Consider the following 21,214-nt stretch of genomic DNA (forward strand, 5'->3'; position numbering starts at 1 on the left):
GTGTTTACAGCGCATGCAGCAACGAGGCAATTAAATTGACCGTAGCGAGGCAGACACGGCGGAGATATGCCTTTCACACGCATTGTTTTGAATTTCATTTTTCTTTACTTCTTCGCATCAATGCTTGTCCATGAACTTTATTTTAAATAAAAATAAGTTTAAAATCATTCCGTGCAGATCCTAGTGTTTCACATTTTTTGGGGGGGGGGGAGGGAATAGACTTACAAGGGAAAGTGACCATGAAAGTATTATGTTGGCATTTCCTGGGATCCGTGCGCTTCGGCGGAATGGATAATTTATTTTGTATCCGCTAGTAACTTAACCAGGTTCTGCAGTGTTACGGCTGAGCATACAGTACTGCATTAAAAAAAAACAGCCGCTAACGTTGCGCCGGAACGTAACCCAGACCTGACATGAATACACGAGTTTAACTTGAGGAGCATGGTAAAATGATCATCTCCGGATGTCGAGCGCTGATGTCAGTGCCGCCGGCCAGGTAATTGGTTGGGCGACGTTTGATTAGTTAACACGAAGAACGCAAGCGGTTTCAAATTCTGGTTAATCGTATCACTTCTCCTTTGCTCGATTAATTTGATTCCGTTAATATTTCTTCCAAATAAGAGTTATTTTCCAGTGTATAAGATCGGCGAGTTGCAGTACCTGGCGGAAACTAAGGGTGGGTGTATCGTGTGCTGATCATCATACCAACATGATTGAAAACCAACATACTGTCCTCCCAAACACGAAAGTGTCCGGGTGTAGAAAATATCCTCCGGGTGCTGATTACCGTCAATCGAATCCCCTGTCATGCCAAGTCCTTCAGTATTAAACATAATTTATATTCAGGTATCAATTTTGTTTCTTTTCCAGAAGAGATTTTAAACGGGTATCTTGTAAATTATGCACACTTTAATTCCCTGCTTTGGTAATTTTCTCTTTATATTCTGGACGATAGTTAGTCTAACAGAATCCGAAGCTGGTGACATGCCTCTGGAAATTACAAATTGGCTGCCATGTTTCCCATAATCAAAGTTACAACCCTTCAAAAGTGTTAACCCCATGAAGCAATTCTGTACATTCTGAAAATGTGAAAAGCAATTTAAAGATGAATGTTTTTATAAAACAGCTAATAGCTTGAACCCCTTGTATTATGGTGTTCTCTTTTAAATTAAAATTGGAGGAAATTATGCCTAAAAAATCTCCTCAAAGTTGTTCATAATTTGCTGCCATATTTTGCAGGAAGTGCAGTTGAACAAGTGGCCCTGGAAAGCACCACAGAACAGTGGGTCTAGAAGTACAAGCGCACATTTTCCTGAAAGTGGTGAAACGGGTAGAAGGAGGTGAAGAAGACCTTTAGCACTCTTGCATTCATTGGTTGGGGCAGTGAAGAATTAGGACATCATGTTACGATGTTGGGGATACCACAGCAGGAATGTTATGGGTCGTTCTGGTCACCAGCTATAGGAATAGGATGGGGATTTTCTCCCTGGAGCGTAGAAAGCTGAAGGGTGACCTTATAAAGACATGTAAAATCATGAGAGAAATGGATACATTGAATGGTCACATATATTTCCCCAAGACTGGAGTGTCTAAAACTGAAGGACTTCACGTAATGGTGAGAGGGGAAAGATTAAAGGGGACTTGAGGGGCATCTTTTTCGGGGTGTTAGTATGTGGAACAGAGTGCTAGAAAAAGTGGTAGAGGCAGGTACAATTACAATATTTAAAACACTTTTGGACAGGTGACAGGCAGGAAAAGTTTAGGCATATAAGCTAAATGCAGCCAAATGGCACTAGCTGATTCTTCTGTCACTTTTAATAGAGGGAACTAAGGTATCTAATTAACCTACCAGCATATCTTTGAGATGTGGGAGGAAACTGGAGCATTTAGAGGGCTCACACAGTGTCATGGAGAGAACGCACAAACTCCACAGAGAGAGAGCAACCTTGCATACATGTAGATGTGAGCAGTGGTGTTGACTGCTGCATCATCTGCTCCAGATCCATGGCTTCTAAAGGGGCTGTTGAGACTAATGTGGGCACTGCAAATGATGCCATGGTTAGTAGAAAGTGCTAGATGGGCCAGCGAGGTTGTTACTATGAAGTGATGCACTTACATTTTGCTAGGCACTCAAGAGCATCCAAGTAAGGCATTCCCAAGCTGGGATCCACAGACCCCCTTGCTTAATTGTACTGGTCCATGGCATAAAAAAGGTTGGGTACCTGTGGATTGGAACTTCCCAGATGTTATGTTCCTTATTGAGTGGCATATCCAAGGGTTCCAATGAATTGGTACAGATTTTAATCATCAAGGGAAAGATTGTTTGTCATTTATAAAACAATATGGATGAGGAGATACAAGAACTGGTTAGTAGGTTTTCAGATTACACTAAAACAGGTGGTAACATAGTGAAGGTTGTTACTCAGTACTACAAGGGGAGCTTGAACAGTTAGCTACATTAGCCAAGGAATAGTAGATGTTCAGTCTGGATAAGTATGAGGCATTTCACTTTGGGAAGTCAAACCAGATTGCAACTTTCACAGTGAACCCTAGGGCCCTAGTGAATGTTGCAGAACAGAGGGAGCTAGGACAAGTACATACTTCCTTGAAAGCAGAGCCACAGGTAGACAGGGTGGTGAAGAAGCAGTTTGGCATGCTGGCCTTCATCAGTCAAGACACTGAGTATAGAAGTTGGGATGTTTTGTTGCCGTTGTACAAGGTGGTGGCAAGGCTTCAACTGTAGCGTTGCTACAGTTTTGGTCACCCTGTTAGTAACCAGAAAAGAGTGCAAAGCAGACTTAGAAGAATGTTGCTGGAACTGAAGGGTCTGAGTTATTGGGAGAGATTGGATTGGCTAGAACTTTACTCCTTGGAGTGCAGGAGACTAAAGGGTAACCTTATCGTGGTGTATAAAATGTCAAGGGATATACAAAGACGGGGTGAATGCACACAATCCTTTTCCTGGAAAAAGAGAATGAAAAACAGGAAGGTGCAGTTTCAAGGTAAGAAAGGAAATATTTAAATGAGACCTGGGGAGCTACTGTATACAGAATGGTATGTATATAGAATGATCTGTCAGAGGAAGTACAATTAAAACATATAAAAGACTCTTGGACAGATATATGGATTGGAACGGGTTAGAGGGATTTGAGCAAACGAGGGCAAATGGGATTAGCTTAGATGGGCATGGATGAGTTGGGCTGAAAGTCCTGTTTTCATGCTGTACTGTGCTATGATTCTATGCCTATGATAGATTTAACCTTTTAAGTAGTAATTATACTTAAATTAATCTTAAAGACATTCCCTACTTAAATTTAATACTATTATTTAGACCATAACATTTAGCATATAGTCAGGATGAAATAGATATAAAATAATGACACCTCCACAGCCAACTTGCCCTTAGAGTTGGTGCATTCATTTGGTCTATTTTAGGTTGAGCTAAATTTTACATAACTATTCTCAGGACTTAATCACTGATGTTAAGCCTTATAAAATAAGAAGGGCTATTTTGCTTCAAGACAAGAATTAATTGCTCACACTTTTATAAGTTTGTTTCTACTCGAGTAACAGTTCTCTGGCTCCCATTGTGTGCTTTCTTTTTCTGTGAATACTTTGGATACTGTTCTTTTTCTGTCTCCCTCTTTAATCACTGTGCCACAGAGCTATTAACGTTGCCTTTAAAGGCTTTCCTATTCCTAAGCCAATTCTTTAATTGTAAGAATCAAAGTAAGTCATGAAATCTCGTTATAGATGAGTCATAAAAAGCTATTATTATTCCTGGATTAGTGCATCTTTAATACTTTTTTTGGGGCGGAGTTGTTTTTACATCTTTTACCTGGTTCTTTTACAGCTTAATTTCATTGTATTAGCTTGTCTGATGGCAGATAATAAGGACTGTGTCCTCCATAAATCCATAACTACTGATCTCAGAAGAGCCTAGGAGTGAATTAGGGACATTATTTGTTTCCAAAATTACGCAAAGCAAAAATAGAGTATAGAAAAAGCAAGGAAGGAATTATCATTACATGTGTTCCTTTAGCTTGACGTTTCACTTTGTTCCTCACATCATTGTTCTGGTTTTAGCCTCCCTAATTCATATCCTTATTACCCAAAATTCTTAAGTTGGACCTCTGCCCCCAACAAGATTCAATTTGATTGAAGTCTCTGAATTAGACTGAAGTGGCCTGTTTTTTAATTAAATTGTTGTACTATTTGCCTGACAAACAGTCTTGAAAAAAGAAAAACAATTTTCAAAAAAATGGGAACACTAGAGCAACCTTCATTGGCTCTAGTACCCAACACAGGTCCTGACAACTATCTCCATCTCTCTCACTGGCAACCATCCAAAACTGAACCAGATTGTTTCTAACCTTGGAAGTCATATTTGACAACTGTGCTTTGGACACTCTATTTGTGTCATCTCTATGGTTACCTATTTTTAACTCTGTAACATTGCTTGATACTGTTTCGTGGTTTAACTGCTGTTGAAGTGCTCATCGATGCCTCTGTAACTTGCAGACACAGCTATACCCATGCCATCCTGGATGGTCTGTTTTGTTTATCATTCTTAATAGCTTGGAACATCTCAAACTCCAAGCCACAATCATCCATATTGGTTAACCTTCACTGGCTTCTGATTATTCGATTCCTTAATCCTCATCTTGTTTTCAAATACCTCCATATTCTTGCACTTATCTGGCATCTCCTTCATTCATAAAACCCAGTCAAGAAATTGATGCTTTTCCAGGTCAGACTCCAGCCCATTGCAGAATTGCTGCATCACCAGGAGTCTAAACCTTAATCTCTGGAATTTCATCTCCAAAGCTCTCCATATTGTTTTTCTCTACAAGGCACTCATTAAAACTTTTCTTTCAATGCACTTGTAACCTTGAGACACTCTCTATCAATGGAATTATTTTAAAATTCCAATTATTTGTACATTTATACAATAGAAACACTAATGAAAGTCATTTAAAGGAAAACATAGCCACAAATATTTTCCACATTTTTGTTACATTTTTAGGATGAAATCATGCATTATTTTTTAAGCCTCTGGGCTTGAAAAAACATATACTGTATATTTTATGCTAACCTAATTGTTGAATTTAATCTGATTTAAAAGAAATTCTTTCTGTTTTTAGTTTTTTAAGTTTATCTTTTGAAAGCTCTGACCAAAGACAGAATACAAGTATGCCAATTATAGCTTTAGAATATAATTGAGTATGGCATATAGTTGATTAACCCTGAACACCTTTGTTAAAAACTGAGAAAACAATAGAGATAAGCAACACACATGAAATGCTGGAGGAAATCAGCAGGCCAGGCAGCATCTATAGAAAAAAGTACAGTTGATGTTTCGGGCCAAGACCCTTCAGCAGGACTGGAGAAAAAGAGATGAGTACTCCGAAGGGTCTTGGCCCGAAACGTTGACTGTACTTTTTTCCACAGATGCTGTCTGGCCTGCTAAGTTCCTCCAGCATATCGTGTGTGTTGTTAGATTTCCAGCATCTGCATATTTTCTCTTGTTTGTGAAACTATTTAGATCTCTGGCTAATTAGGAAATTCAAGTATTCAGAATCTGAGATGAAAGGTAGAGATGACTATTCTGCACAGTGAGCTTTTGAATTCATATTTGCAATTCTAAAATAAGAGTAATGGCCCTTTGAATCTAGTTTAGATCTGGATACGCAATTGATAAACTTCAAAATTTGATTCATATCAAATGGTGAGGCTGATAAGATTCTGATTCATGTTGGGACTTGAGAATTTTTTGGAGCTCTAACAGACATTCTGTTATGTGCTGGGGCTAATTTTATAACTTTGCAAATCCATAGAAACATACAAACCCCATTTCCAGAAAAGTTGGGATATTTTCCAAAATGCAATAAAAACAAAAATCTGTGATATGTTAATTAACGTGAACCCTTATTTAACTGTCAAAAGTACAAAGAAAAGATTTTCAATAGTTTTACTGATCAACTTAATTGTATTTTGTAAATATACACAAATTTAGAATTTGATGGCTGCAACACACTCAACAAAAGTTGGGACAGAGTTAAAATAAGACTGAAAAGTGCACAGAATATTCAAGTAACACCGGTTTGGAAGACTCCACCCTGAACAGACTAATTGGTAGCAGGTGAGGTATCATGACTGGGTATAAAAGTAGCGTCCGTCAAAGGCTCAGTCTTTGTAAGCAAGGATGGGTCGTGGCTCGCCCTTTTGTGCCAAAATTTGTGAGAATTGTTAGTCAGTTCAAAAGGAACATTTCCCAACGCAAGATTGCAGAGAATTTCGGTCTTTCAACATCTACAGTACATAATATTGTGAAAAGATTCAGAGAATTCAGAGACATCTCAGTGTGTAAAGGGCAAGGTCGGAAACCACTGTTGAATGCACGTGATCTTCAAGCCCTCAGGTGGCACTGCCGTGGAAACCGACATGCTACTGTGACAATTATAGCTACCTGGGCTCGGGAGTACTTCGGAAAACCATTGTCACTTAACACAGTCCTTTGCTGCATCCAGAAATGCAACTTGAAACTGTATTACGCAAGGAGGAAGTCATACATCAACTCTATGCAGAAACGCCGGCGAGTTCTCTGGGCCCGAGCTCATCTCAGATGGACCGAAAGACTGTGGAACCATGTGCTGTGGTCAGATGAGTCCACATTTCAGCTAGTTTTTGGAAAAAACAGGCGTCAAGTTCTCCGTGCCAAAGATGAAAATGACCATCCTGATTGTTATAAGCGAAAGATGCAAAAGCCAGCATCTGTGATGGTATGGGGGTGCATCAGAGCCAACGGCATGGGTAAATTGCATGTATGTGAAGGTACCATTGACTCTGAGGCGTATATTAGGATTTTAGAGAGGCATATGTTGCCATCATGGGACGTCCATGCTTACTTAAGCAGGACAATGCCAGACCACATTCTGAACGGGTTACAACAGCGTGGCTTTGTAGACACAGAGTGTGTGTGCTTGACTGGCCTGCTGTCAGTCCAGACCTATCTCCTATTGAAAATGTATGGCGCATCATGAAGAGGAGAATCAGACAACGGAGACCACGGACTGTTGAGCAGCTGAAGTCTTATATCAAGCAAGAATGGACAAAATTTCCAACTGCAAATCTACTACAATTAGTATCCTCAGTTCCAAAATGATTAAAAAGTGTTATTAAAAGGAAAGGTGATGTAACACAATGGTAAACATGCCTCTGTCCCAACTTTTGTTGAGTGTGTTGCAGCCATCAAATTCTAAATTTGTGTATATTTACAAAATACAATTAAGTTGGTCAGTAAAACTATTGAAAATCTTTTCTTTGTACTTTTGTCAGTTAAATAAAGGTTCACGTGAATTAACATATCACAGATATTTGTTTTTATTGCATTTTGAAAAATATCCCAACTTTTCTGGAAATGGAGTGTGTAAATGAGAAGAAGCCATAGGGTGACCTTTAAAGCTCATTCCAATAGCATGTTAGTGGTTGGCTCCCTTCAGTTATCATGTCCATATATGGTAGAGAAGAAGGGAAGATGAACCAGTAAGGTCACAAGCAAGTACTCCTCCTTGAGCCTGCTTTTGAACATTTTGCTGTCATCATACAACAGATCTTAGACACTAATTATTAATTGACTTGCTGCACATCTGATCAAAAAGTGTGGCAGCAGATCTAGCCAGATATAGTGATAATTTTTTGCTTCTTTCCATCTTTCCACAGACAATATTGGGATGGCTCAATTGCCCTCATACCTGGAAAGATCTTTTTGCTACTTTGAACCCTTTTAGCAGTGCCAACCTATTTTGGATTTTCTGCACCCTGATCTCAGTGCTCCAAAATCAGAACATACTGGAGGACAAAGATGAGCAGATGCCCTGGCAGACAATATTGAATAGGCATACTGGTGGATATCAGTGAGCACTTGTAACGTTCAATCAATTTCGTGGATCTGGCAAGTGATACAGAAAGCACTCTCTGCGAATAAGTATGTTAATCAATTATTTACAAACAGCAAAAATTTGACAAAATATTCATGTTGCCCAAGTTATAGATGCTACAAATCTGAATATTCAGCAAACATATGTACATTCAACAAATATACTTAGTTAAAAGTGAGTGCAGAGCATATCTTCCCAATGGTCATGTCTTAGACAAAGGAAGAAGAGACCAAGCCTCTTCCACTTGTTATTTTATACACCCAAGATATTTGAAACTGGACACCAGGCATCTATCCAATGGGGAAAGCAGCTGCACCTCCTAAGCTAACCAATCACAAAGGAAACAGCTTTTGACAATCAGAATAAGGCACCCCCCCCCCCCCACAGGTCAACACTGTGCAATGGTGTGCAGGCTCCTGGTGGGCAGTGGTGAGAAGAGTTTATGGAGAGCAATTCTGAACTGATGTCACATACAGCTGTGGTGAGCAGAAGACTTAGTGCACAATGATGAACGAAGGGTCCAGCATCAAATGGTGAACAGAGTTGTCCAATGACGAGTAGAGGTTCTGGGCAACCTTGGGTAAATCTCCCAGTGGGCAATGATAAGTAGATGTCCAGCAACCATTGGTGAACAGTAGCCCCAACAAATAATGATGTAAAGATTTCAGTGGGCACTGTGGAGCAGATATCCTGAAGGGTAATGGTGAACAGAGGACCTGGTGGTCAGTGGTGACCAAGAGGGTAATGATGAGCGACTTTGTGTGTATAGTGAGGAAACCTCAGTGTCCAGAGGTACTGAAGGGTAATAGTAACGAGAAGGCTTGGAGGGAAATGGTCCATAGTCAGTTCTGCATCTTTAACATACACTGATTCTGGCAGGTGGCAGGCTTGCTGTCACCCATGCTCAATCATGAAACCATTCTGAAATCGGTTGTGCTTTTTCCAGTACAGTAATTGATTTTCCTTCATCCATTAAATTATTCCAAGTACTAACCTGAAAAAAACTACTGTTTTCATTGGTAACACTTAGAGTTACAAGACTAACTTGAAAACTTTATGCAGTATTGTTTTAGTAATTTCTCAAACTTATTATGAAAAAAACCCTCAGAACTTTGGAGGGTCTGTGGTGCCTTTGCCTTGCTATAGGTAAGGAACTTTCAAATTCATTGTCCTTCTTTACTCCAACAGAGGCAGCATTATTTATTTTAGTGATACATATTGTGTGCATAGTATTAAGCTAAATATGGGTCAGTTTACTTCGGGATCATATTTGTTCTGTTATTTACCAAAAAGCAATATGAATGCTGAATTAATATAATGTATCATTTTAACAATAGTCAACATATAAAAGAAAAAACAGAAATAATTAAGGCACCAACTTTGGAATCTTCATGCAATGGAATACATCGACATCACTATGTCGACCTCTTACTGGGTCTTTGAGAGATTTCAGCATAAAACTGCATTTTCTAGGCTTCCAACTACAGTTACTTGAATGTTAGTAGGAAGGCGCTTACAGTAATTTTGGTGAAAATAACAGAAGAGTTGGAGCAAGAAGCATGCCCCATGTAACCTAGTTTATTTATGACAGTTTAGTTTTGAGGTCAGTGAGACTGATCATGTGGACACACCACGGGCAAAGCAGACCTGAGCTGTTGCAGTGTTTTTATCAAAGAAACCTTCCTTTCCTGTTGTTCGGCAGAATTTCGGCACAAATCTCTTTTGAATAATTTTCTCACCATATTTTCAATCTTTTGCAGGTGTTTGTTGTACTTTATTTACCCATAGGGCATGGACCTCATTGCATTTATTGATCATCCCTAATTGCCGCCTTCAGTCATTTTCTTGGATAGTTGTCAGTAAACGGGCTGAGCAACATGTTGACTATCTGGGTCAGGGTGACAAATCCCCTTTATTACCAGTCAATCTTAAACCAGGTGGAAGTTTGCGACAATCCCCCTTTGCAAAATAGAATTCAATCTCCTTTTGTTCACAAAGCCTAAATAGTCTGATAAATTGAAAGGAACAAATGGATGGCCTTTGGAAACTCTGTGCTGTCTCTCTCACAGACTAACAATCATACAGCTCAGGAAACATCCACAAACGTCCATGCCAATCCTCACATCCATCAATCTAATTCAATTTTCCATATCCTTCTACTCCTTGCCTGTTTAACTGTGCATGTAAATGTGCCATAAACATAGTGATTGTCTGATTCCACCTCCCCTCTGTCTGTTTATAAAAAAGAAAGTCCCTCAAATCCCCTCTAAAATTCCTTACTCCCTCCTTAAAATGATACTTTTTTCCCCGATTCCCTTCCTAGGTTGGGGTGAGGAGGGAAGAGAGAATCAATCTACCCTATTTACAACTTTATATACCTCATGGCAGGTCCACTGCTTAACCACCTGTTCTCTGGGGAATGTCCCAAACACTGAATATCCAATCTCTCCCCTAAATAAAAGCACTGCAGTCCAGGTAATATCTTGGTGAATGTCTACTGTCTCTCTTTGGTGCAACTACATCTTTCTTAGAATGTTTTAACTAGAATGACCATCTAACCAGTCATTACAACATAATGTTTAAACTTTCATAGTCTATGACCTGATTTATGAAGACAAGCAGACCAAATGCCACCACCAAGGTCTCATCATTAGGACAGCGAGTTGTTTACTCTTTTTTTTAACTTTACTGTTGATCTTTGCTGGGCACTGCATGTACTTTGAATTATATCTTATTAACTTATTTGTGGTAATTATTTTGTGCTGTGTGTGATAGATGCTTTATGGTCCGGAGGAAAGTTGTTTTATTAGGTTGTGTATATGTACAGTCAGGTGACCATAAACTTGAAATATTTACCTGCATTGCCACTTACAACTGTGTACTTTGTCCCTCTGTTTATCCATATTACTTCTGGGCCTATTACTATTTGCTTTAAATGTTTTACTCCTAAGGACATCACAAAATGCACAAGTTCACAGTTTGCCAAGTCTACCTAGCTCTCCATCCAATCTGTATCCTGAGAGAAACTGCCTTGCTCTCACAACAACAACTTCCATTTAATTTCAGACACTACCTATTCCTACTTCCTACATTCACATTCAAATCGTTAATATATATCACAAATAATCAAAAGTCACACACCACCAAACTAACTTCTGCCCTTTTATCACCAAGCTAAAATTGAATTCAATCAACCAGTTTCCCTTGGATATCAGGACCCTTAACCTTCTCAGATTCTCAGTTCAGATCCCTGTCAAGTGCCTTAAAAATCCACATGGTTTACCACCCTGCCTTTGCCAGTCTTCTTAGTTACCTCTTCAGAAGACTCAATGAAATTAGTAAGCTTGGATGTCCCCTACGCAAGGCTATGTTAATTTTGATCAGCCACAGTCTTTCCAAATCTGCATATATATCTCTCAATAACATTCCTATAACTGATGTAAAAGCCATCACCTGTTGTTACCTTGCTTATTCCTGCTGCCCTTATTAAATATCAGAAGAACATTGCCTATCCTCCAGTCTTCTGCACTTTGTCTGCGACTAAAGAAACTTGCAAAAAAATTCTGTCGGAGTCCCAGCTATCTCATCCCTGGCTTCTCATAGAAGCTAAGATAGGTCTCATTGCTGAGGATTTATCAACCCTTTTATGAGCTGTAACATCTATCATGTTCTCCTGCTTAATACTGACCTGTCCCAGGTTATCCACATATCTCTCCCTGAAATAACTGTCTTCCATGTCCTTCTCCTTGGTGAATACAGATTAAGAATAATACTCATTTTGGACTTGGTCCTCATCACCTGGCTCCACACATAGATTACTCTTTTTGTACCTAAGTTACAGTGCTTATACTTTCCCTGAATACACTCTTGCTTCTGACAGAATATTGTGGATACCTCCTTAATCATACTTGCCAAGAATATTTTAAGGTCCCTGTTTTTCCTTCTTAAATTCATTCCTACAAGCTCTATATTCCTCAGACTCACTTTGATCCTAAATAATGTACCTGCCACATGTTTCCATTTTTTCCTGATTAAACTCTAAATTGGTTCTTCATTGGCTAGAGTAATACATCGTAGCAGGTAATATTTGCTTCACAGTCTCAGTGACCTTGGTTTAATCATCATCTTGGGCATTGTCTGCCTTCTTCCTGTGACCAGACTTATTTTTCTTGAGTCTTAACAGTTTCCATCTCAGTGTAAATAGGAGATTTCAGGAGGTAGGCAAAGGCATGTGAGAGAGAAAAGGTAATGAAGAAATAATTGCAGTAGTAGGATTGCTCTGAAAACCAGTTTTCACCTAGTGGCCTTTTATGTTGTAAGAAAATATGAAATTTGAAATGATTGTCAGCCACTGATGCATAGATTACATGAGACCTCTGCTGATGTTTTAAACACTGTGGAATTCACAGGCCATTCAGATAGTTGCTGTTTAACCATAGTAACACACACACAAAATGCTGGAGGAACTCAGCAGGTCAGGCAACATCTATGGAAAGGAATAAACTGTCAATGTTTCAGGCTGAGATACTTCATCAGGATAAGCACAGACTATTTATTCCTCTTATTGACCAACTTTGGTTTCCAGAAGCGTACCGATTTGTTGTATCCCCACATACGTAGCATCAGCTCTCTGAACTCAGCCTCCTTAAATCAGTTCCCTCACAGCTCTTCTTTTTGAAGTTTGATCTTGTAATTTTTATTTTTTATACCTATGTTTTGGTGTTTCTGTAAGGCATGCCAGTTGTATCTCTGTCTTAAGACTAAGATGAATTCTGTTTCAAAAATAAAGAATAGCTGCAATGGCAGACATCTTGCTTCTTGTGGATTGCCATGGCTTTATAATTCTTTCAATACTGTCATTTAGTTTTCCTTAATACTTCGATGCATCTTAAATCCCTAAACTGATCCTCAGTTTTCCAGGGTATTCTCACTAATGTTGGTTAAAAACTCTTCCTAAATAATCTCCAAGCCAATCAGATCTTGTAACTCGACAGGTCAGGCATCTATGGCATTGAATGGGTGGGACTTCAACCAGAGGTCATGGGTTAAGAGCGAAAGATGAAAAGCTGTAGGGGAACATGAGGGGAAACTTCTTCATCCAAGGGTCCTGAGAGTGTGGAACAAGCTGTCAGTACAAGTGGTGCACGTGAGCTCGATTTTAACATTCAAGTGAAGTTTGGGTAAGTGCATGGATCGTAGTAGTATGGAAAGCAATGGTCTTAGTGCGGGTTGATAGGAGTAGGCAGTTTAAATGGATTCCGCATGGGCTAGGTAGGCCAAAGGGCCTATTTTTGTGCTGTACTTTTTATGATGTTGATGTTTTGGAGTAAGGCCCTTTTTCAGGACTGGAAAGGAAAGGGGAAGATGCTAGAATTAAATGGTGGGGGAAGGGTAGGAGGTCTCGCTCGAAGATTATAGGTGAAGCTAGATGGGTGGGAAAGGTAAAGGGCTGGAGGAGAAGGAGTCTGACAGAAGGGGACGATGGGAGAAAGGGAACTAGAGGGAGGTAATGGACAAGAGAAGAGTAAGAGGCCAGAGTGGGAAATAGAAAAAGAGGAAAGAAAGAGGGAAATTTTTTTACAAAGAAGAAAAAATTTGCTGTTCATGCCATCAGGTTGGAAGCTACCCAGATGGAATATGAGGTGTTGCTCCTCCACCCTAAGAATGGCCTCATTGTGGCAAAAGGGGAAGCCATGGACCTACGTGTTGGAATGGGAATGCAGATAGGAATTAAAATAGTTGATACCAGGAAATGCTGTTTCTGGCAGATGGAGTACAGGTGCTTAACAAAGTGATGCCCCAACTTACGTAAGGGAGGCTACATCAGGAGCACCGGATACAGTAGATGACCCCAAATGATTTGCAGGTGAAGTGTTGCCTCGTCTAGAAGGACTGGGGCGTTGAATGGAGGTAAGGGAGGAGGCAAATGGCCTAATGTAGCATTTCAGTCACTTGCAGGGTGTTCATTTTTTAAATACTATATCGATGGTACCTTTGAGAACAGTGGAGAATATGAAACTTCAATGGAATCTGTAGAAGAAAAATAAACCAGAACTTCCCGTGAAGAACAAGTCTGCTGTGCCTGTCTATAAATGAAGTCTGGTCTTACCTTTTGCACAAGTAATGTTGTTATCCTACTGTTAAATGTGACATTATTTTCATTGGTGAGGACTTTACAGAATCCATTCACTGAGATTAAACCTGACAGATAGAAATGTGTTTGCCAGTCAGAGACAGCCACAGTGGTTGTACTTGGAAGGTTAACTGTCTAGTAGTGGATATAAGATGTATGAAGTTTCACAAAGCACTTTGTAAGTGGTCTGGTCCTTATTTTGTCTTCATCTAGCAATCATGAACTTTCCGGGAGCATTCTAGGGCAAGAACTCAGGTTAATTTTTTCTGCCTTCTGTTGCAACTGCTGTTCTGTTGCCCTGACTGTGATAAACAATCAGTAAATTAAACCTGTACACACTGGGTGATACACTCCCCTACTGGTTCATTAAGGAAGATGATATCATTCAAATTTGAATATTCCATTGTATCACTACCCATTTAACTTCAAACAATGGGGGGGGGGGATAAAGCTAGTTCAGGTGATTATGTTGTTTAAGCCTCTGTTTATTTTAGGTCTTACTATCTATCGTAAAACATTTGCATTGCTTCATTTAAAATTCTTGCTGGCTGGTGACCAAGGAATTGCTTTCAACTTAATCATTTGCCTCCAGCGTTGCTGCTACTTTGGGGCACACAGTACAATAAGGAACTTCAGGGAAGTTTTGAAGCATGGTGAATCACTGAAAACTATTTTTTTACAGCACTGCAAATTATAGGGTATATTCTTAACTATTTTTTCACAATACAATAAAAGGAGTTTGAATCGTAGCAGTAGTACCTGTTCAAATATATTTTGTTCTGTCTTTTGAATTGCAATACTCTTCCAATGGAATAGATTGCTAACCACTCTCTAATATTTTGAGTACAGAAAGTTATGGATCAAACTTCCAAGGACAAACAAGAAAAAAAATTCTCAGGTGGCAATGTTACCTGGTATGATATGTATAATAATCATTATGAAATTGGCTATTATATTCCCATCCCTTTATCCTTTCAAATGATTCCAATAGAAATAGAATAGAATAATAATGTGTAATGAGTAATTAATATGGTTTTAACCATTGTACATCGTTACTCAAAGTTAAAGTGATCCCTAGTTACATTTTAATCATTTTTCCTAGTAATCCTTTGAAGAAAAGGTACAACAACTAAGACAACACACACAAAATGCTGGTAGAACACAGCAGGCTAGGCAGCATCTATTTGAATCTCATAGTATCTTTCCTTTCGGTTAGTCCTGACGAAGGGTCTTGGCCTGAAACGTCGACAGCGCTTCTCCCTATAGATGCTGCCTAGCCTGCTGTGTCCTACCAGCATTTTGTGTGTGTTGTTTGAATTTCCAGCATCTGCAGATTTCCTTGTGTTTGCAACAACTAAGACACTTTTTTGGAGAAAATGGTCATTTGTCTGAGATTGGGTGAGGCAGAGATTAAATTATACTCATATGGTTTTGACAAATGTGTGATGACTTAGACAAGAGACACAAAGACAATTCAATTGGAAGTTTATTCCTCTTATTTGTCTATGATTGGTGAGTTGTCAGCATTAATCAAACTGGTTAATGACAAATTACCCCTTGAGGTTAACTTACTAAGAAAAGTCAAGTATCTGGACACTATGCATCTTCTAAGTGGTCTTGATGGGGTGGAATTGATAGAGGCTCAAGAGACAGTTGTATAAAAGCTTTTCTGAATAAGGTATCTGAGTAGGAAGATGATAACACAGGAAAGGATTGAACACAAAATGACCATAAAAGCCAAATGAATGTAAATTTACAAATTGTCTTTCAGTATCTTAGGATTTTACAATTTAGGGCATTTTTATAAATTGAAGAACTCTTCAGAAGCTGACATATTTCAAAAAATCTCTACTTAAGGTCTTCATGGTTCTTCAGTTATGATCTCACCAGTTCCCTATACAGTTGTACCAAGGCTTACTTGAGTCTCTCATGTTATAAGATCAATTTTATTTCTATGCAATATCTGATAGTATTTATGGACAAAAAGATTCATACAGAGATGCAAACCTACAGCACAGAAACAGGCCCTTTGGCCCATCTAGTCCATGCCAAGCAATTTAAACAGCCTAGTCCCATTGATCTGCGGCCAGACAATAGCACCTCCTAACCATGTACCTATCTAAACTTCTCTAAACTTTGCAATTCAAGTCATATCCACTACTTGCGCTGGCAGCTCTTTCCATACTCTCACCACCCTCTGAGTGAAGAAGTTTCCCTTTTACGTTCCTCTTAAATGTTCCACCTTTCACCCTTAACCCATGACCTCTATTGTAGTCTCACCCAACCTCAGTGTAAAATGCCTGCTTGCAATAACCCTATCCCTAGCCCTCATAATTTTCTACATCTCTGCCAAATCACCCCTCAATGTTCTACATTCTAGAAGAGAACACAGTTTTAACCTATTCAATCTTTCCTTATAATTCAGGTCCTCAGTCCTGGCAATATCCTTGTAAATTGTCCCTGTACTCATATTTACCTCTTTCCTGTAGATAGGTGACGAACACTGCAAGCAATACTCCAAATTAAGCCTCACCAATTTCAACATAAAATCCCAACTCCTGTACTCAATATTTTAATTTATGAAGACCAATGTGCCAAAAGCTTTCTTTATGATCCTATCTAACTGTGACACCACGTTCAACGAATTAGGTACCTATAATCCCAGATCACTACTGCTCACTTTGTAAGATTCAGTTATCCCAGAGCAAGAATCATTTCATCAAACAGTTCACAAAATAGAGGTTACAGAATAGCCTCACAAAATGGTAGCCTTAATTCCTTCCAGCACATGGCAAGAACAAAGACATCTGGTTTGTCTATTCCCATGATACTTGTTCAATGTTTCCTTACATATTTTAATTTCTTTATGGCTAACAATCCCAACTCCTTTACTCAATGCATTAATTATGAAGGCCAATATGTGAAAAACTTTCTTTACTACCCTATTTACCTGTGAGGTCACTTTCAAGGAATGATGGATCTGTATTTCTAGATCCCTCTTTTCTACTGCACTCCTCAAGGTCCTGCCATCCACTTTGTAAGACCTACCCTGGTTGGTCTCCCAAAGTGCAATACCTCACACTTACCTGCAATAAAATCTATCTGTGGTTTTCAGACCATATTTCCAGAGCCTGCTGCAAGCTTTGTTAGTTTTCCTCACTGTCAACTACATCCTTACAGTACTCCACTAGTCACAGTCCTCAAGTCAGAGAGGCAACCATCTACTATCCCTTTCTGGCTTCTGTCACAAAGCCAATGTCTAATCTAATTTACTATCTCATCTTGAATGAAAAGTGAATGAACCTTCTTGACCAACTTCCCATGTCGGACCTTGTCAAGTGCTTTGCTAAAGTCCATGTAGACAACATCCACTGCCTTGCCTTCATCAACTTACCTGGTAGCTTTCTCAAGAACTCTATGAGATTGGTTAGTTGACTTACCATGCACAAAGCCATGCCAACTCTCTCTAATCAGTCCCTTTCTATCCAAATGTTCGTATATCTGGTCCCTTAGAATACCTTCCAATAACTTTCCCATTACCGATATTAGGCTCACTGGCCTATAATTTCCTGGTTTATTATTAGAGCCTTTCTTAAACAGCAGAATCGCATTAGCTTTCCTCCAATCCTCTGGTACCTTACCTGTCACTAAGAATGATTTCAATAACTCTGTTAGTGCCTCTGCAGTTTCTGCACTTGTCTCCCACAGAGTCCAAGCAAACACCTTTTCAGGAACTGGGGATTTGTCCACCCTAATTTGCCTCAATACAGCAAGCACCTCCTCCTCTGTAATCTGTGCAATCTGTACAGGGTCTATGACCTTGCTGTCTCACTTGTATTGACTCCGTGTCCTTCTCCTGAGTAAATACAAATACAAAAAAAATTATTTAAGTTCACCCCATCTCTTTTGGCTCCACATTAGATTACCAGACTGATGTTCCAGAGAACCAGTTTTGTTGCTTCCAATCCTTTAGCTCTTAACATCTCTGTAGAAGCCCTTAGGAGTCTCCTTCACCTTGTCTGATAGAGTACCATCATGGTTTGAAACTAATAGCATTATGATCACTAGACGCAAAGTGCATCCTACGCACAATTCTGTCACCTGCCCCATCTCATTGACTAATAGGAAAGCAAGTATTGCACATTCTGTCATTGTGACTTCTGTATACTGATTAAGGAAACCTTCCTGAACACATGTGTCAAACTCTATCCCATCCATTCCTTTACAGTATGGGAGTCCACCCAGTCAAACGTGGAAAGTTGAAATACCCTACTATCACAACATTATGGTTTCTTGTAACAGTCTATAATCTCAATACAAATTTGTTCCTTTAAATCTTGCAGACTGTTGTGTGGTCTATATTATACTCCATTAACATGGCCATACCTTTCTTATTCTGTAGATTCATACATAAATCCTCACAAGACGAGTTCTTCCATCTGTCCTGTCTGAGCACTGCTGTGACATTTTCCCTGACTAGTTACACGACCCGTTCCACTTTAATAGGTCTCACTCTATCACGTCTAAAATAGTGGAACCCCAGAAAAATGAGCTGCCAGTCCTGCCCCTCTTGCATCAAGGCTCACAAATGGCCACAATATCATAATTCCATGTGTTGATCCATGCCCTGAGCTCATCTGCCCTTCCTACAACTTCCATTGAAATATATGCAAGACTGGACATTAGACCCAAGGATCTCTTTTGAGTAATCATAAAAGAACAGGTGGAACCAGATACTCCACCTGTGTTCACAATCTTGTGCAACCATTGTTATATATTGAAATTTGTAGCATGACACAAAGGTCCGGGTAACTACAGTATGCTCAAAAGTACAATGTGCACATTTTAACAGCTCGGTTTTTTGGTAATATTACAAAGCCACAAGCAATTTACAAGTGTTATCTGAACTCTTAAGATTATGTTACAGTATTGTAAGTTGCGCACTCCCAAGTTTATATTATGTTTGACAATTTCATACCTGGAGTGAAGCAGGGATTTCACTGGCCCCCAGACATCTTAAATAAGACTAATGTCAAAGGGGTTTACAAATGTTTAGTAAAAAGAATTTATATTTGATGCCTCGATTTGTATTTGGTATAATTTCAAGGATTTAAAATTAAGTGCAATTGTGTTTTTAAAATCCAGTACTGATAAAATATTAACCAACTAACATATTTTTGTGATGGTAAATGCACAATATTTGTGTCAGCAGAGAAATGCACAAGGTATGCAGTAGTTCAAAGAGGTTACCTCAATCTTCTTTGGAACATTAGGGAAACTCTTTTCCAGAAATGTTCTCATGGTAGAAACAAATGAAGAAGAACAAATGAAAAAACATATTACCTGCATTTGTACCAATTTGCTGCCGTTGTTCAGATTTGCTTGACAATTTGGTCAATTTAGACAGAATTATTTTTGTGATTAAAATGTCAGTTGAACCACTCACTGCTTTGTAATTATAATCATTATGGATTTCCCTTGAAAATTCACAATTTTGGGATTCACAACTTAATGTATATACCTAAGCTGCATAGAACATTGACAAATAGGAAAACAATTCCCCTCTTCCCCTCATAAAACCCATAGTAAACTCACAGAAATTACATATACACAAGCCACCCAAAGTGCTTTGCAATCTTCTTTTCCTCCTCCTCAGCAGGGGATGTCTTACACCCCTCCGAAAATCTATTAGATAGGTAAAAGCAAATTAACTATTTAATAAAATAGTTAATAACAATATTTTTGTACCTACCTTTCTTCCCTGGATCAGAAGCAACAAGCACCAATGTAGACGATGTATGCTGTCCGTGAGAGTGATTCTCCAAAGACGCCTATTAATTGCTGTGTTTCTCTTGTGGCTTGTGTGAGTGGCAATAGTTGAGGAAGAAAATGAAGCTTAGAATACTGAGTTTATAAACAATATTCTTACGAATTTTAATTAATAAATCAAAACTTTTAAAATTGATTTTTGTGTAGGACAATGTTTATTCACAATTGACCTCTCCCAGCTGCTCCTTGCACAAAAGCAATACTAAATGAGAGGAGAGTCCAGCTCTAAGCATGAGGCATGCTTACTAATTGATATTGATTCAATTCATCTCCTGGCCCTGCCACTACAAAATGAACCCTTTTCATTCAAATTACAGAGTTTAGACACTTACTTGGAATTGTAATTCCCAGTAATGTATTGAATGAAGCATGTCTTTGCACTGTGCTCAAAGCAAGCACCATGATGTAACAATTAGCAATAAACATTATGACATTGATTGAATGCTGTGAGCTGAAAGCATTTGTATATAGCCTCATCATTTTACCAAAAGGACAAACACTGAAGAATCACATCTTCCTGGGACCCACTTTGTTTTGACTAACTGCAAATTTCTAGGGTTTTACTGTGGAGAGCATTCTAACTGGCTGCATCACCGTCTGGTATGGGGATGAGGTGGGGAGGGGCTTGCTACTGGACGGGATCGAAGTAAGCAACAGAGAGATAGTCAGCTCCATCATGGGCACTGGCCTCCGTAGCATCCAGGATATCTTCAGGGAGCGATGCCTCAAAAAGGCGATGTCCATCATGAAGAACCCCACCACCCAGGATATGCCCTCTTCTCATTGCTACCATCAGGTAGGAGGTAAATAAGCCTGAAGACACACTCAATAATTAAGGAACAGTTTCTTGCCCTCTGCCATCCAATTTCTGAATGGACATTGAATCCATGACCACTACCTCACTACTTTTTTTATAACTATGTTTTGGACTACTTATTTAATATTATGTATGTAGCTGTAATTCACAGTTTTTTCTCTATTATACTGTTGATAATACATTCAAATCAATGAGTAAGTGGAAATATCAAATTAAATGAGTCACTTGTATGTGAATTAAATCTAGTTCAGAATCCAAGGCGTTGGACCCTTAACCCTGCAACTCATGGACATATGTTTTGAAAATGTTTGGATTGGTATTAGACATGTTAATGTTAGGATGAGAAAAAAGATTTTGGTTTTTGTTCTTGGTTAGGGTAAGGATAACATTACATTTATTTCCGTGAGATACAAATGTCATCAAAATAAAAGAACAACAACTGAAAGGCAGGCTGAAGTGCTGATCAAACACTTCATGAATTTTTATGTTACAATA

At 38.9% G+C, this 21,214-nt stretch overlaps 1 long non-coding RNA gene across 2 annotated transcripts in view; it reads left to right on the top strand.

The window, feature by feature from the left end:
* The first annotated feature begins 326 nt into the window (after positions 1–326).
* The window catches only part of LOC132402487 (uncharacterized), an 81,507-nt gene continuing 60,619 nt past the window's right edge, over positions 327–21,214 (top strand). The window contains exons 1-3 of one of the 2 annotated variants that reach the window (XR_009514919.1): positions 327–846; positions 1,240–1,340; positions 7,723–9,344. This is a non-coding gene — a long non-coding RNA (uncharacterized LOC132402487). Of the gene's footprint in view, positions 847–1,239; positions 1,341–7,722; positions 9,345–21,214 lie in introns of those variants that run through there. The other variant, XR_009514920.1, reaches the window with a different exon arrangement.

Source organism: Hypanus sabinus, chromosome 12 (assembly GCF_030144855.1).
Source record: "Hypanus sabinus isolate sHypSab1 chromosome 12, sHypSab1.hap1, whole genome shotgun sequence".
Classification (NCBI taxonomy): Eukaryota; Metazoa; Chordata; class Chondrichthyes; order Myliobatiformes; family Dasyatidae; genus Hypanus; species Hypanus sabinus.